Source organism: Danio aesculapii, chromosome 20, assembly GCF_903798145.1.
Source record: "Danio aesculapii chromosome 20, fDanAes4.1, whole genome shotgun sequence".
NCBI lineage: Eukaryota > Metazoa > Chordata > Actinopteri > Cypriniformes > Danionidae > Danio > Danio aesculapii.
This window is the reverse complement of record NC_079454.1, coordinates 15,499,679-15,508,612: the sequence shown is the minus strand read 5'-3', so window position 1 is coordinate 15,508,612 and position 8,934 is coordinate 15,499,679.

Here is an 8,934-nt window from a genome sequence, read left to right as displayed (position 1 = left end):
GATGTGCCAGCGGCAGGGCAGCATGGAGTGAGCAGGCTCGCCCAAGGGTCACACTGGGCTTTTCCTCCCATAGACTTCCATTCATACGCACGCGAATGCATCAGACCGGAAATGCAAGGTCATGCGTCAAGTTTCGCATGTCGCTGCGGTGCAAAGTTCAAGCTTGGTGAACTCTGACCTGCGAAATTGCATCATTTGACTGCATGAGACCAATCGAGGATCAAAACATGACCTCTCTGGACAGAAATTTAAAACATGGAGCAATCGCTCGCTTTTTTTAATGTCTAATAAGCTGTTTAATCCCGCCCCTTTTGGCAGCACAGTACGACAGAATTTTCGCACACACAAAGCCCGGTGTGACCGTAGCTTAATACTCACAGCTAAGGGACAGTCATTATGGCGATGCAATATAGCAGTTCTTTTAACCCCCTCGGGGAACGAGGGTTACTTTGGTAACCAGAGCATTCCCCTTCGGATGGGAAATTCAATGCTATAGTGCATTAATTCACTTATGGGGAAATGTCTGGAAAACGCCATAATGGCTGCACCTTACCTTCGCCCTCGATGAGAGATTTACCAGGCAAGCGTGAGCACACCTGCATCATCAAGGGGCACGGTCCTCCAACGTGCTCCCTGGCCCTTACTTATCCCACTTCAATAGAAGATTTACAGATTAGATATATTTTTCGGGAGCCGCAAAGCATCTAGATAATTTCTAGGAATTTAATACGACAGTATAGTGGGAAAGTGTGCAGTCCCGATAGGAGGATGCTGCGGAGGCCACCTGCTACCCAGTTGGGGAGATATGATGGCAGAATATATGCACTAGCCCAGAGAAGTGGGAGTACACATATAATAAGATGGTTAGCGGAGAGGGAAGACTCCTCCGGGGGCAGCACTTGCAGGCTCACTACCTGGTCTTAAAACAGTGTGGTAGGAACCTTGGGCACATATCCCGGGCGGGGTCTCAGGACAAAGTGAGAGTAAGCCGGCCCGAATTCCAGGCACGAGTCACTGACCGAAAATGTCTTCAGGTCCCTGACCCTCTCAATCGATGCAAACGCGACCAGCTAAGCTGTCTTCAGGACAGAAATCTTAAAGATACTGAGTAAAGTGGTTCGAAGGATCTGTACGCAGGCTCGTGAGAACGAGCACGAGATCCCAAGAGGGCATGAGAGGTGGGCAGGATGGAATAATTCACCTAGCGCCTCTGAGGATCCGGATGATGAGGTTATGCTTTCCCACGGTGCTGCCAGTCACCGCGTCATGATGAGCGGAGATGGCAGCCACGTAAACCCTGGTTGTGGAGGGCAACAGCCTGCTCTCCAGGTTCTCATAGAGGAAAAAAAAGCACAACGCTAATCTACCAAGTTAGGGGTCTTCTTTGCGAGAGAGTAGACTCCACTTCAGGGTGTACGCGCGCCTCATCGAGGGGGCTCTAGCCTGAGTGATGGTATTAACCACGCAGTCGGTAGGTTACCTAAGTCTTCCTCGCGTCTAAGCACCACACGGGGAGGTTCCAAAGATCGGGGCGAGGGTGCCAGATGGTGCTCTGTCCCTGAGAGAGTAGGTCCTCTCTCAAAGAGAGAGTCGTGAGGAGGGAGAGTTCTGACATCCAGGTCCGGTTGGGCCAGAGAGGTGCAACTAGCAAGACCTGCTCCTCGTCCTCCCTGACCTTGCATAGTAGCTGCACGAGCAGGCTTACCGGGGGAAACGCATATTTGCGCATGCCCCGAGGCCAGCTGTGGGACAATGCATCAGTGCCGAGAAAGCCCTCAGTCAGGGTAAAAAAAACAACTGGCAATCAGCGTTCTAGGGGGAAGCAAACAGATCGATCTGAGCTTCCCCGAATCGTGCCCAATCAGCTGAGCAGACTCGGGATGGAGTCTCCATTCTCCGGGACGTAAGGCCGCCGTGAGAGCGCATCCGCTGCATGGTTGAGCTCACCTGGAATGTGAATGGCTCGCAGCAATTCAGCTGTGTATGACTCCGGAGGACCAGACGGCAGGCACGCTGAGACATGTGGCAACAGCGAACACCCCCATGCAGTTGATATACGCTGCCGCCACCGTGTTGTCCATCCTGACCAGCACGTGGTGCTGCTCCAGCACCGGTAAAAAAGCGATGAAGAGCGAGGAACATGCCAACAGCTCAAGGCGATTGATATGCCAATGCAACTGGGTTGCTGGAAGCATCTGTTAAAACAACAACATGAGGGACGCCTGTCTAGAGGCACTCCGGCCTGTAGGAACGAGGGGTCGTTCCAAGGGCTGGGCGCGGCGACACAGTGCAGTAACAGTGCCCGCGTGCCATGCGCATCTGGGACTCGAACGTAAAGCCAGTGCTAAAGTGGTCTCATATGGAGTAATCCGAGCGGCGTAATAGCGGCTTCGGATGCCATATGCCCCAGGAGCCTCTGAAAGGATTTCAGTGGGACCACTATTTTGCTGTCGAACTCTCTTAGACAGTTCAGCATTAGCTGAGCGCGCAATCCTGAGAGGTGTGCTGTCATGGTGACATAGTCCAGCTCCAACCCGAGAAAAGAGATTCTCTGCATGGAGGCGAATTTGCTCTTTTCTCAGTTGACCTGAAGCTCCAACAGGTGGAGGTGCCGCAGCACCTTGTCTCTGTGCATAATCAATTGCTCCCGAGAGTGGGCTAAATCAGCCAGTCATCGAAATAATTGAGTATGCGGATGCCGACAAGCCTAAAGGGCGCTAAGGCACTCTCCGCGAACTTAGTGAAGACCCGTGGAGACAGAGAGAGCCCGAAGGGGAGAACATTGTACTGCCAGCCTTGACCTTCGAACGCAAACCGCAGAAACTGACGGTGGCATGGACGAATGGAGACATGGAAGTATGCGTCCTTCAGGTCTATTGCTGCAAACCAATCGCGAGGACGAACGCACCGGAGGATGCACTTCTGCATGAGCATTCTGAATGACAGGTTGTGCAGACAGCGGTTCAAAACGCATAGATTTAGGATTGGCCGTGACCCACCGCTTTTTGGGCACGATGAAATACAGGCTGTAAAACCCGCTCACCATCTCGATTGCATCCTTCGCCTGGAGGACCGCAATCTCCTCTCGCAAGATAGGGGCAGAAAGGGGACTGACCCTCTTTAAATACACACCCGTGAACTTGGGGGGCCGCTTTGTGAATTGAATCGCGTAGCCGAGTCTGATTGTGCGTATGAGCCACCGCGAAGGGCTGGCCCACGCTAACCAGGCAGGCAGAGCCCTTGTTAATAGACTCATCACTACAATCGCAGCAGTGGGGCAGGGGGAGTGTGTGTGCTGATCCGGGAAGCGCTGTGGTCCCACGGAAGAGCTGGAGGCGAGAGATTCACTCACCTCGCACCCAAGCTCTGGAGGGGTGGCTCGAGGAGTGGGAGAAAGGAGGCTGTCCTCCCAGTGCCTGTGAGCCACTGGCGAAATGCACGGAAACTGCAAGTTGGAAGGCATAGCGTCCCAGACTGGCAGAGTTCAGGCTGTCACATCCGGGGAAGTGGAAAAAGTGCTCTCTCTGAGGGAGAGAGCAAGTTCCCTCTTCTCCAGATGGCCCGCCTCAGGAGTGCTTCGTGGTTTGTTTTTACTGGGGCGCCCTGGGGCAGGGAGCGCTGGTTGCTGTGAGGTGCTCGACGCTGCCGCTTGGCAGGAGGCGTGGCAGGGCAGCTCTCGTAGACGAGTGCTCTTGGCAAAAAGCAGTGGATGTGCATGGTTCGGCGTGGGGGAGCGGTCTTACATCCCTGCCAATAGATAACTCCCTTCGTATCCGACTGCACTGCCATGAATTCCTGGGTGAATCCACCGACGGTGTCGCAGAACAGGCCAGCCTGGGAAAAGGGGTACTCAAGAAAGTGAGCTTTGTCGACTCCGCGCATATCTTTGCCAGGTTTTAGCCCGAAGTGGCGCTCCTGGACCACTAATGTGGCCATCGTCCTTGCCAGGGCACACGCGCGGACTTGAGGTCCATGGAGCTCAGTCGGGTGCAGTGCGGGGCTTGTAACAAGCCTGGGTCAGAATCATCCTCGCGCAGCTGGGCCAGTGCACGCGCATGGACCCTAGCGTGAAGGGTGGAAGCAGCCTAAGTGTTAAGTGTTTCAGCACATAAGAGCAAGAAATAAATATAGCCTATATTTCGTTGCTCTCAGCAGCTCGTTGCTCTCATCTACTAATAAAGCTCTACATGTATTTAAAATTTCATTTTTACATTTTACCATGTCATATAAAAGCATAAACACTTGTTTGAGGACACAGAACACGTTTTGTATTTGCAGTTTTCCCCAATGTGTTTGTAAAGCGGTGCTGCGCAGGACAGGATGACAGAAGAGAAGGTTTCTGCTTTTACTCACCTCAAAAATGCTCTGTTTGCACGATTTGATTAACATCATCGTAGCCAAATACGTTATGAATAATATTTTAAACCTTCTCCGGTGTTTATTGTTTATAGAAAATGTCTAAAAAAATTTTTTGAGATAGGCCTTAGTAAAATTAAAGTTATATATGGCTTAAAACGGTAATGTTTGTTATGTACTGTATATACCTACATTGTTATAGCTTTTGCTTGTTTTATATTGGTTTATTTATTTAATTATATCCGATAATTATAATTCTTTCAATTATTTCAATATAATTTAGGCTATTCTATAGAGATATGACACTATTTTTTGAGCCTATGAAAATGGACATGTAATTTGTAAAGTTTTATATCTTTCTGTTGTATTTATATTGTGTATTATCTCCAAATAAATAATAAAAAGAAAGAAGCCGCTCGCAACAGAGCAGTGAATCGAACGCTCTTTTGTCTCACACTCACAGGCATTTAACGCGCACGTATCACACACAAACACACCCTTTATACTTGACAAAAACTCTCGACAACCTTTACTGGCTGCTGTGTCTTTAATGTGGTTTAAAGATTATTATGCGTAATTAAAACATCAAGGAGGACACAGCAGAGAAAAGCCATTAAAACTTTATTATTTTATGCAACAGCCTTACATTTGAAAGGGAAACATATGGGCAATTATAAGCAAAAAAAAACCTGAAAAATTCATATATATTTTACCTCAAAATACAGAACATAACTGAATAGCGTGTTTGCCTGCTGAGCCAGAGCGACAGCAGCAGAGAATTCCACGTGGCGCTAATAATCTTAAGCGGATCATGGAGTTTGTGGTACCCGCACACAGAGACTAATTTTAATTATGCTAAATTCTAGCTCCAAGCTTTAAGCATGGCAAAGTTGCTTGAGTCTATGCACTGTATGATCTGTGTCCCACGACATTTGAATCACATCCAGATAAATTAGCTTAAATCTGAGGTAAAATTTATCGAAAGCCAAACTGCTTTAGAAAACAAATAACTTTAGATATCGAAACACGCATTTTACGCAACTACGAACACATATTTAACACTTTTGGGATAATTATTTTACCAATGATGCAGATGGGGAGATTTCTGAATTAGCAGTAACTGAGGTGAAATGAGAACACACACTGCTTTGCAAAAGCACTTCTCTAGCGTGTAGCCTATCTGGGGTGCAATTCCGAAAACCCTTGTTAGCCAACCAAGGTCGCAAGTTGTGTCGTTACAAACATAATTAGTTGATTTGGTGTTTTCCAAATCCATCGTTTCAAACCAGGCCCGGATTAAGAATTCAGAGGCCCCTGGGCACAATAGCGTTTCCGCGTTTCCACTACTGCACCTGAAGCAAGCGAGCCAGGGTATTCCATAAAACACCTTATAGGTTAGGGGTCTTTTTGCTTATAATTGCCAATATGTTTCCCTTTTAAATGTAAGGCTGTTGCATAAAATAATAAAGTTTTAATGACTTTTCGTTTCTGCGTCCTTCTTGATGTTTCAATTACACATAATAATCTTTAAACCACATTAAAGACACAGCAGCCAGTGAAGGTTGTCGAGAGTTTTCGTCAAGTTTAAAACGTGTGTTTGTGCGTGATACTTGCACGTTAAATATGAATACAACAGAAAGATATAAATCTTTACAAAATTGTGTCCACTTTCATATCATTTAATGCCCTTGTGATGATGCAATGGTGTGCTTTATCATTATGGACGTTTTACATTATAACTAACGTGATTCAAATGATAGGTCTGCGCCAGAAATACTAAGGTTTTTGGGAAACACTAATCACTATATCGTTCTTTTCCCAAACGATGCATCGTACTCTGATAGTTCAGCCGCGAGTTACTGTACATCGTTGTTTGGGAAATGCACCGGCCTGTTTTAACTGCTCTTATATTAGCACAAAAATAATTTTTCTCCACTAAATTTTAATTCAACATTCTTTAGATATGAACAATGTCTTAAAGTAGTTTAACATGAATTTAGATTTATTATTTTTTAAAAAAACAATTAACACAGGAGAAGATTTAAAATATTATTCATAAAGTATTTGGATACGATGATGTTAATCAAATTTTTTTGGGGTGAGTAAAAGCAGAAACCTTTTCTTCTGTCATCCAGTCCTGCGCAGTGCCGATTTTACAAATGCATTGGGCAAACTGCAAATACAAAATGTGTTCTGTGTCCTGAAACAAGTGTTTATGCTTTTATATGACATGGTAAAATTTAAAAATAGAATTTTAAATCCATGTATGTCATGATTACCAGCGATCTCTAACCACCAGAGGTTGCTGGTAAGCACTCACACACATTCACATGGACTACACATGGACTACAGATTCAGTCATGCCACACACACACACACACACACACACACACACCCGCACACACACACACACACCTGCTCCAAGTATCCACTGATTAGCCTCCCACAACTGATGCAGCTTCTGGACTGATTACACGCAGAACTTTAACAGCACACACACTCACTTCCTGGCCGAGTCTTGTTTACCTGTAAAGTGACAATTCAATGCGGTTTCCTTAGTCTTGTTTCTCCATGTTTTGACCCTTGCCAAGTTTGTCTGTTTGTCCATGTTTACTGCCTGCCTTCCGACCTCTCGCCTGTTATAGTGACTACGATTTTGGATTTGCCTTATTCATCTGTTTGCACCTGTGTTGATCCTTGCTTGCCTGACTAACAAAATAAACCTGCACTTGGATCTTAACGTTGTCTCTGTCATCCACGTGTTACAGAAGACTCGGCCTAACATGGATTCAGCAGGACGTCTAGTCAGATTAAGGCACGGTACGAATTCCCTCGAGGACCATATTAATTATTTTCTGGACATAGCCATGACACCACCCTCCTGGACTGTATACTCATTGATCTTTTATCGTGGACTAAATGAACCACTAAATCCACCCTCATTCGTTATGGTCCTCTAGGATCTTTCCAACAAGCCCTGGATGTTGCTTTACAAGAAATTGGTTCCCCCTTCACCGTGGGCGAGGTGGAAGAGACCCCTAAATGTTTTTTGGGGGGGCAATAGACAGCAAGACCCGCTGGCGATGGGGCTTGATGCCCAACACATTAGCACCAATATGCTTGCATCACCCATACTTCTGTCTCCAGCTTACAAGATGGCCGCCTCCAGTCCTCCAGCTCACAAGATGGCCGTTTCCAGTTCTCCAGCTCACAATATGGTAAGTGCCAGTCTGTCACTTGCTCAGAAGATGGTTTCTTGTTCCAAGTCTGTTCCTGCCATAGTTTCTCTTCCAGTTCCTGAAACACCATCACCTGAGCCACCAGAATGGCCACCGCCCCCTGAGTTGCCAGAGCTGCTGCCACCACCAGAGCTGTTACTGCCAGAGCTGACACCTCCACCTCCAGAGCTGCCAGATTTTCCAGAGCTGCCAGATCCTCAGTCACTGCCAGAGCTGCCAAATCCTCCAGAGCTGCCAGATCCTCAGTCATTGCCAGAGTTGCCAAATCGTCCAGAGCTGCCAGATCCTCAGTCACCGCCAGAGCCACTGCTGCCAGTACTGCCAGAGCCGCTGCCTGAGCTTCCTGAATGGCCGCCGCCGCCACCTGAGCTTCCTGAATGGCCGCCACCTGAGCTTCCTGAATGGCTGCTGCCCTGAGCTTCCTGAATGGCCGCCACCTCCCCCTGAGCATCCTAAATGGCCGCCGCCGCCTGAGCTTCCTGAATGGCCGCCGCCGCTTGAGCTTCATGAATTGCCACCGCCGCCTGAGCTTCCTGAATGGCCGCCACCGCCGCCTGAGCTTCCTGAATGGCTGCCGCCGCCTCAGCTTCCCGAATGGCCGCCACCGCCGCCTGAGCTTCCTGAATGGCCGCCGCCGCCGCCTGAGCTTCCTGAATGGCCGCCACCGCCGCCTGCACTTCATCACTGGTCGCTGCCGCCTGAGCTTCCTGAATGGCCGTCGCCTGAGCTTCCTGAATGGCCGCCGCCGCCACCTGAGCCTCCTGAATGGCCTCCGCCTGAGCTCCTGAATAGTCCCCACCGCCGCCTGAGCTTCCTGAAATGGCCACCACCCCTACCACGAGCCCCACCGCCGCCTGAGCTTCCTGAATGGCCACCAACAGCCACCTGAGCTTCCTGAATGGCCACCGCCTGAGCTTCCATAAATGGGCCGCCCTGAGCTTCCTGAATGGTCCCCACGGCCGCCTGAGCTACCTGAATGGCCACCACCGCCGCCTGAGCTTCTGAATGGCCACCACCGCCGCCTGAGCTTCCTGAATGGCTGCTACCGCCGCCGCCTGAGCTTTCTGAATGGCCGCCGCCGCCTGAGCTTCCTGAATGGCCGCCGCCTGAGCTTCCTGAATGGCCGCCGCTGCCTCCTGAGCTTCCGAATGGCCTCCTGAGCTTCCTGAATGGCCACCGCCTGAGCTTCCTGGATGGTCGCCACCGCCTCCCTGAGCTTCCTGAATGGCTGCCGCAGCATGAACTTCCCGAATGGCGGGCGCCAGATCCCCTTGAGTCCCACGAATGGCCAGAGCAGTCACCTGAGTTCCACGAAAGGCCTGAGCCGCCACCTGAGTGC